Genomic DNA, 9,436 nt, shown 5'->3' on the forward strand with positions numbered 1-9,436 from the left:
GCTGCCTGTCTTGTACAACCTTGAGCAAATCAATTCACCACTGGGGTGCTTGCTTTGTTCATATCAAAACAGGAACCACTGCCCTACTGACCTCATAGAATTTTCCAGCAGATGAATAATAGTACTGATGGCTAACAGTTACTGCACAGTCACTACAGACCGGTATTTTGCAGGCATCATCGCATTTAATACTCACAGCAATCATGCTGGCCACGTACTTACATTATCCTTATTTTATAGATTGGAAAACAGCTCCAGAGGAAGGATATCGTTTGTTTGAGGTCACCCGGTTTGCGAAGATGAAGTCAGAATTTAGAGCCCATGTTGTTCACCGATGAGTTACGTCACTAACCACGTTCCAAAGTGATGCTGATGGAAAGAATGCTGGTGCTTCAGAGTCCTGGGGCAACCTTGAGAAGCTGCAGAGGAGTGGATGACCACGAGCTGGGGCTTGGTATTTATGTCTGGGTGGATATGCAAGCCGAGGGGGTTTGGAGAAGAAAGATGCAGAGAGAAATGAGCTTGACTGGGGAAAACGAGCAGAGAGGGAGAAGAGAGAGTTGGGGCAGCTGCCAAAAGGAATGGAAATCTAGGAAGACAGAGCGACTGGAAGGGGATTTTGAAGAAGCTTTGCTCTCGGGTGGACTTTGTGATAGCTGTTCTCTGGCCTCCACTAAACCTTCAGGAAGGTCCCTACTTTTCCTCAGTGCCTTTAGAGGTGGATCCAGGGTTACTCATTGTACTGCTCACGGATGGCAGTGATTCATTTTCATATTCCCACCTGCCTCAATGCTTGTTATCCTACTGTTTCAAAATAGGAAAACCAACTCCTATCATAACCCCTAATGGGTTCTATGTAGTATCTCCTACAGGACTTAAGGGTAGTAATACTCTACAAAAATCAGTTGGTTTTCTAATTAATAACAAAGAGCAAGATTAAGAGGATATTAAGAAAGCAGTTCCATTTCCAAAAGCATCAAAAATAATAAAATAGAAAAGGCTGTAAACTGAAAAATACAAATATTACTGAAAAAACCTAATTTAAATAAGTGAAAGGGCAGCCATGTTCATGGATTGGATGACAATACTGTGCAGGTATCCATCAATACCACCCACAGCGATCTCCACATTCAATGCCATCTCATTCAGTGCTCACCTCCCTCAGGTCAATCCACAGCGTCTACTGCTCTTCCCTGTGGTTCCTTGGTTGGGAAAGTGCTGGATAAACATCTGTTCTTTTGGATTCAGATCCTAGACACCTAACACTCAATAATTCCATGGAGCTCTTAAAAAAATCTTGATTAGGGCCCAGTACACTTACAGTCACAGGCTGTGAGAGTTTTTAGTACAGCAATGGGAGAAGAGCCCTAAAATAGGGAGGAGGTTCCACTGTAGTAACGCTCCTGTTCTATCAGCCCTCACACTGAGTAACACTACAGAACTTGATTAAAAATCTATTCGCTACATCAAACAGTCATATAAAGTAAGGAATTTATATTTATTTTAAACTAATATGCGTATTATAAAATTACGTATAAAAACATAAATATATGTAATGTATTATATGGAGAGAACTTTGTATGTAAAATGCATTATAATGTATGAAATGCTATATATTGCATATTATGTGTTACATGTTGCATATTATATATGTTGTATATTATATGTTACATATATAGAGAGAGAAAAAGAAGAGAGGATGTAGGGCAATTTCATTTTCCGATTCTAGGAAAATAATGAAACCCAAACCATCAGGAACGGTATCACTTGAGCAGAGCATAGGTGCAAGTACCATCCGTGTTATATGCAGAAACATTCACCTTGACCCCAGGGGGCATCTGGGCTGAGACTAGATGACTGAAATCTCTGGGCGATGGTGAACACAGAATTGGGGGACAGCAGATATGAAGACGCACTGAGCCACATGCCGGACGCCCCAAGCGCAGAGAGAGCTTGTGAGCTTCTAGCGGTGGAGACTTGACACACTGCGGGAGAGGAAAATGAAGTTACTGGACCCACTGAAACGGGACTCATTGATCCTCTAGCCCATGGTGGGCAGTGTGCATCAGCGTGGTCCTTCAGACGTAAACAGCACAGCCCAGGGAAAGCTCTGACCTGGGTCAAGCAGCATCACCCAACAGCCACCAGGGGGAGCTCCTCCCTGCACTTTCCTGCTCTGTGAAGGGCCCCTGAGCCCCGGGTTCTTCTCCCATATCCAGCTTCCCAATCCCTCCATTCACCACTGGCTCCACACCTTCCCTATGGGAAGGAATGATTCTGACCCATGATGCCTTGAGAGTGTCTGAGACAGTTTCTGGGGTTGGGTCAGGGCTCCCTGCAGAGGTCAGGGGTCCTGGCTCATTACTATGGCCTCCCAACTTATTCATGATGGAATATATAATAAATGCGTTAGCTCTAAAAATGTCCGAATTTTAGTGGCTATTTATAAGTAGTATGTCATTAGTCATTTATTTCTATATTTTACAGTGACTTAGGAAAGCTGATATTATTTGTGTTTTTCAGATAATTCAATTATTTTTTCTAATTCTTCCTTTTCCTCTTAAGTTTTAGATGCTCCTTCTCTTCAAATTTCGTGCTCATAAAAGTACATATTTTTCTGCACTGTATTAAAGAATCCTTTGTTTAATAGAAGACACAGAATAATTCAGTATGGATCTTTGTCTGATGTGAGTTGGGGCTCTCAAATACAGATGACGAGAAAGGAAACAATAACCCTGCACACGTTATGAAACGATGTGCTAGCGATCCTGGAATGAGCATAAAATCATATTTGATTTCACGCTGTGAGAACGCCAATGTGGTGGTTAAATTGCAAAGATTATTGGAGAAATTTTGTCTTCCTCCTGCTCCTCTCTAATTCCAAATCCCCTCAGCTGCTCTGCCCGTTCCTTCTGCCCCAGATAGCACTGCTGAGGGAAAAGGGCGTTGAAAATGCTGCATAATGTTCACACCGACTCGGTCAGACTCATTTCAGTGTCATTCTTTATATAATATGATAAATAATACTCTTCTCATGATTCATTCCAGAGACATTGACGAACTCCACACAATGAAATGCCTAGACAGACAGTAACATAGGGACACAGGAAGTACTAATTTGCAGTCTCCTGTACAACTAAGACTGGACAAATGTCACAGAGGACGGGAATGACCTTGGTGGTGGTCAATAGGGGGACTGCCTTATAACCATTTATTAAGCTCTGCACATATTTTGGTGCATATTTTCAAATTTATTTTGTGTATATTTTTAAAGCACTTGTAATATATAAATATTGTTTTATGCAAAAACCCCAACAGAACCTGTCTCAGACCTGGTCAGTATCAGGATTCAAGTTACTGGGAGTTGTTCACTTGGTGAATTTAGAAAATCAGACGGCAATTATTTGTTTGGGGGGAAGATTAACCCTGAGCTAACATCTGCTGCCACTCCTCTTCTTTATGCTGAGGAAGACTGGCCCTGAGCTAACATCCGTGCCCATCTTCCTCCACTTTATATGTGGGACGCCTACCACAGCATGGCTTGCCAAGTGGTGCCAGGTCTGCACCGGGGATCCGAACCAGCAAACCCCAGGCCACCGAAGCGGAACATGTGAACTTAACTGCTGCGCCACTGGGCCGGCCCCCAAGATGGCAAATTTTATTTTATTCAAAGACCCCAAAGGAGGTATAGAACACACCAGTGAAAAAGGTATGAAGTTTTCTAGGATAATCTACATTTAGATCTCTATTGGTTTCCAATTGTGAAATTCTGATTCCAAACAAGGAAAATTTCTGCCATGGATAAGTCCCTACCACAGAGTTCATCAGCTGAGGCCGCCATTTGTGACCATCTTCTTAAATAAGGGATCAGTTGATAAGAGACTCACAGTTCACAACTCCCCCACCATGGAAATTGTGCGTATCATCTATCGTGCACATTGTCAGATCTTCGTTCAAGAGTTCAACTGAAGGTAAAATAAACCCAAAAGCCACCATATCTATTTCAGACAAAGATGGGCAACCTTACGTTGGCATTAGACGCGGTCTCTTCCTTGACCCTCCCAGGAGAAAGCTCCTCCAGCAGGTCCTCATGGGGAGTCAGGAAGACACACAGTAACTGTCAGTCATTGGTGGCCTTGCTCAGGAATTACTCAGGGAGCCTTGCTTGATGTGGCCTTGGAAGTAGGGTGTATGGACGTGGTTGGTCAACAAGCATGGGCTGAGCTGCTGCTGAGCCATTCTCTGTGGCAGAAGAAGCATAGAAACATAGAGGAAATGGAGAGGAATGAGACACAGAATGCTCAGCTTTGAAGTTAAAAGCAGCCTAAATCCACATGAAGTGTCCCATTTACAAAAGGAACTAAATACATGCCACGGCTAAATGAGAGCCCCATCACTCTTCTTTCTGTATTTAAATCCAGCTAAGCTGCCACTGTCTTCTTGACTTCCTCCAACCATCTCAGCCTCCGTGAATCTGTGTATGCGGCATGCTCCTCAGTTGTACAAGATTTTCCAATTGATCAAAAGCAACCTTTCACTGGGGGACTGGACTTCATTCTAGACAAAGCATTCTATGTTAGCGGTGCACGAAGCCTTCGTCAAAAAGATAATCCATTTTAGAAATTTTGAAAGTACTGCCATCCTATCATTTCAAATAACCATTATTACTCATGTGATGTTTTTGCTTCCAGTATCATCTCAGTTTTTATTTCTTTTGGGTCAGATCCTGAGGAACGACCCCAGCGCTGATGGAGGTTGAGCAGGATGTCCAGGTGGTGCGTCTCAACTCTCAGAATCTGTGAAATGACAGAATCATCTGGGTTTTCTATGTAATTTCCACGCTTTTGACTGGAGCAAAGTCTGTGACTAAATACGTTGACAGCTGTCCCGGGCCGTGTGTTCACTGAGCGCACCTTGTAACAATGTGCTGTATTTGGGATTGTGCGGGCTCTTGGATTCCAGACATATGCACAGACGTAGGAGCTGCTTTACGTGGTGACTAATGATCCCACTGCTGAGCGCTGCCTGTCCGGTGAGATGAGTGCAGGTCAACAGTTCACAACATCAGCAGCGGGGCCACAAGCCTGAGCTCACGGACACTCAGTAAGGACATAGTTTAACTGAAGAGCACCGTCAATCACAGGGATCCAAGTGACATTTATTGAGTCCTCCATCCAACGGCAGCAGAACACACAATCTTCTCCTCCTCACGTGAAACTTTCACCAGGATCAACCACAGTCGGGTGCACAGACACACCTCAGCATATTTAAAAACGATGGAAACCATACAAAATATGTTCTCAGACCATTATGGGATTAACGTAGATGTCAATAAAAACAAAAAAAGTAGTCGGAAAATCCAAAATTACTGGGAGATTAAAAAATGCACTTACAAATAATGTATAGATCAAGAGAGTGTCAAAAGGTATTAAAAATATATTTTCAGCTAAATGAATTGACAATCAACTCACAAAATTGGGAAGGCAGTGCTTAAGAGGGAAACTCAGAGTGTTGAATACAACATATTAGAAAATAAAAGAACACTTGAAATCAGTATAAGTTTCCTCATTAAGAATGTAGACAAAGAGACTAATGAAATGTAGAGCAAGCAGGAGAAAAGAAATTACTAAAAAAATGGCAGATATCAATGACAATGAACACAGAAAATCAATGGGGAAAATCAACCAAACCAAAGCTGGTTTGTTGTGAAGATCAACAAACTTGATAAAACTCTCGCCAGGCTCATCATGATGCAAAGGACACACAAAGTACAAAGAGCAGAAAGTAAAGAAAGTCATCACCACTGCTCTTGTGGACGTGAAAAGTTTAACAATGGACTATTTAGAAAAACTCTATGTCCCCAATTTATATGAATTGGGCAAAGTCTTTGAAGGACACAAACTACAAACACACAAGGAGAAATAGATCATCTGAATATGCCTAATTCTAGTAAAGACATGGAATAAATGAATAGTAACCTCTCAACAAAGACAACACCAGGCCCAGATCGTTTCACTGTCAAATTCCAATATATTCTTACAACCAAAACATAGCCTTTCTATATCACCCAGAAATTCTGTCCCTAAGTATTTACTCGGTAGCTTTGAAAAGAATATGTTCACACAAAAAGCTTTATAGGAAGCTTATGGCAGCTTTATTCATAATCAAAAAAACTGGAAACAACCAAATGTCCGTCATCAGGAGAACAGATATAAAAGAGCAAAGAATTAAACAAATACTTGGTAGACCCACACAATGGAATATTAACCAGCAATAAAAATAATTGAGCTATCAAGCCACGGAAAAACATGGAATAATCTTAAATGGATATTGCTAAGTGAAAGAAATGTGTCTGAAACAGCTACATACTCTATGATTCAAAGGACATGACATTGTATAAAAAGGACACCTGTAGAGAGAAGAAAAAGATCAGGGGGGCCAAGGGTGCCAGAGAAAGGGGAGCGGGATCAACAGGCGAAGCACAGAGGGCAGTCAGGACATTAAACTATTCCAGAGGACACTGTAAGGGTGGGTACAAGACAGGATATGTCTGAATGTATAATGTAGAAACGTACAACAGAAGGAATGAGTCTTAATGTGAACTATTTGGTAAACGGTAGGGTATAAATATTGGTTCATTAATTGTAATGTGCACCACACTAATGTGAGATGTTAATAATGGGGGACTGCTGGGTGGGAGGAAATACATGAAAACTTTCCCATTATCTGCTCAATTTTTGTTATTGTTGTTAATCGAAAACTGTTTTAAATAATAGAGTCTATTAAATGAAGAATATTTTGGCAGCAGTATCTCCATGAGAGATCTACTTTGGCCAATAGTCAACAATCGGCTAATATATAAATATTAGTTTGAGACACACTACTATTAAATGTGAATCAATCTTGAACTATGAACGCACCTTTACTCTGTAGTTGGAGCACTACTGATCAACTTGGTAAGTTAAAGTTTTCACATGTAAGTGAAGAAGGATGTGCTTTAGAAGTTCTGTAGTTTTGTCTTAAATACAGGACACTGAAAAAAATTACAGTCATTATTTTTAAACCAACTTAAGCATGAATTTACACAGCACCTTCAATGGGCTCTGTGTGGTGCACCCTGGAGAGTGACATGGCGCCCACTGTTCTGCCCCCTGCTCGATTTGGGCCGTATATCTCCTTAAACAAGGTGCAGTTTTGCTCCTGTATCCATAAGGTGAGACCCTGGGATGCACATTCACTAGAGAGAGCTTTTGACATCTTGCGGGCAGAAGACTACAAAGAAGTCCATAATAAGTTATTCTCAGTTCAGATTTTTGATTCCGTTATTCACAACCTGCCTAGCAGAACCACCTGCATTAAAGTTGTGCTTCAGGAAAATCATGAAGTTTAATGTCCTCTTAAAACCCCCAGACCGTGTGGGAAAATACCTTCATTCAGATGAGGCGACACAGACAAGCAGCGGAGCACAGTGACTGAGGGTATGGGTGGTGCTGGTGCCTGAGGACCTGGGTTCAAAGCCCATTTAGACGTCACATGACCCTGGGACACTTATGTAACTGCTGTGTGTCTTAGTTCTCTGCATGGTCATATGAAAACTTGAAAGGCCTATTCATCACTATTATATTATAAGGCTAACATTATTAAAAATGATTAAAGCTCTAAGACAAATTACTGATTCATCATAAAGTCTCAATCAGACTTCAGTTATTAAATGTCTGAGGAGTAAGCTGCACATGGCTAGCGGGTGACCACAGAGAGCATGCTTGGAGGGCCACAGGACGGGGGAGGATGGCAGTTTGTTCTCCATCATTTACACGGGAAGGATGCGCACAGCTCACGGAGAAAGTGTGTTATCACCTCCTGTGATCCCCGTGGTGGCCCTGCGTGGGGTGCAGGACAGGAGATGTAACCCGTATTTTATAGTTGAGGACAATGAAATTTAGAGAGGCTAAGTGCCCTGTCCAGGGTCTCAACACTGATGAGGGATAGAGCTGGGGCAGGAACGTAGCTGGTGCCCTCGGTACAGAAATCACTGAAGACCTGAGCCCTTGGATCCCACCCCAGAGCCCTGAACTAAGACTTCCCTTCGTTCTCGTCCATAAACTCTCTGATCGAAGGTTTCTGTGGGGAAAAGTGATGCCCTGGATGATGAGTCCAAGCCAAAATAAGGGACCTAAATCCATGACCCAGCCTCCTGCCTCCATGTTTCAATCTCTGTCACAAATACAATTCAATTTACCTGAAATGAAGGCCCTCAGAAGGACAAGGGACTCAAACTCAGGTCCAACCTTCCCCAGCATGTTCACAGTCACCGGCCTCCTGGTGAGCCTTCCTGATGATCAGGCGACAACCCTGAGTGACCAGTGTCTGTTTGGTTCCCAAACTGTCTCAGAACCCTGGATATTCCAAACCAACAGTCATGTGACGGTTCTGCCAAGAGCTAGCTGTCAGTCATCTGACCAACCCTGGATGAGCAGTTAATGCCAACTAAGTAGGAAAGTGGTTATCTGAGCTGGTGCTTTGGTGGATTAATGAACTAAGTGTGTGACCCCAATATCCCGCTGACTAATGACCTGAGCAGCTCCTGTGCGGCCTGTGCAAGGGCCTGGCTGAGCATCAGCTGTGGCCGCCCCAGCACTGAGGGTGCACCTTCCCTGCTCACTCCTTCCTCACCAGCACTCAGTCTCTACAAACGCCTCATCCTCCTCAGGACCCTGCAGTGGCAGAGGAAAGTCCCATGTCCTCTTGGGGACTCCCCCATAGCCACGTCCTCTGGCCCTCACCCCAGGACTCTAACTGAGGCTCATCCAGGCCCTCCATCTCTCTGTCACTACATGTCCGTATCACGGATTGTAGAATCATTGTGGAATTTCGTTACTTGGAAAATTTACTTGACTATAGTTACAGTCGTCATTCCCAACAGGTGGCTGGGGACAGGGTAGTTCTCCAGGCGAAAGGCAGCAAGCAAGCCCCACAATTCTTACATGTTTTCATCAGCAAGTGAGTGATTCTACAATACATATTTTCTCATTTTCTTGATGCCACTTTCAGTTACTGAAAAAATAAAACAGTCTGAGCACCAGATCATGCTACATCCTGTTCGCATGGGTCTTTTGTTTCCTTGGTAACTAGAAAAGCAGATGGGAAAGAGCAGTCAGGTCAAGGACCCTACAAGCTAGAGAAGAGGACGCCTGTGGAAAGGACATGAGTTCTTCTCGGAGGATGTACCGAGGTCGTCTTGGTTGGCAATTACAAAATTCTTAATCCAAAGAGGAAATATTCCTAGCGTAGCAAAGACCCCCAAACATATAGTTTATAACCTGAAATCACCAAGTGTGATTGCCCTCTTGAGTCAGGTATCAATTGTTAGATTCTCCTCCCCCACCGCCCCCAAGAAGACATTATTAGGTAGTGTACATGATGAGGGGCTGTATAA

At 43.0% G+C, this 9,436-nt stretch overlaps 1 long non-coding RNA gene across 1 annotated transcript; it reads right to left on the reverse strand.

Annotated features, from left to right (window-relative positions):
* Nucleotides 1-569: 569 nt before the first annotated feature.
* On the reverse strand, nucleotides 570-8,364 carry LOC138925321 (uncharacterized). The gene is made up of 3 exons (XR_011441294.1): nucleotides 8,240-8,364; nucleotides 6,921-7,033; nucleotides 570-4,796 (listed from the first exon to the last, which is right to left on the reverse strand). It is a non-coding gene; the product is annotated as an uncharacterized lncRNA (long non-coding RNA).
* Between the last annotated feature and the right edge of the window lie 1,072 nt (nucleotides 8,365-9,436).

The sequence above is a fragment of the Equus caballus genome, chromosome 8 (genome assembly GCF_041296265.1).
Source record: "Equus caballus isolate H_3958 breed thoroughbred chromosome 8, TB-T2T, whole genome shotgun sequence".
Classification (NCBI taxonomy): domain Eukaryota; kingdom Metazoa; phylum Chordata; class Mammalia; order Perissodactyla; family Equidae; genus Equus; species Equus caballus.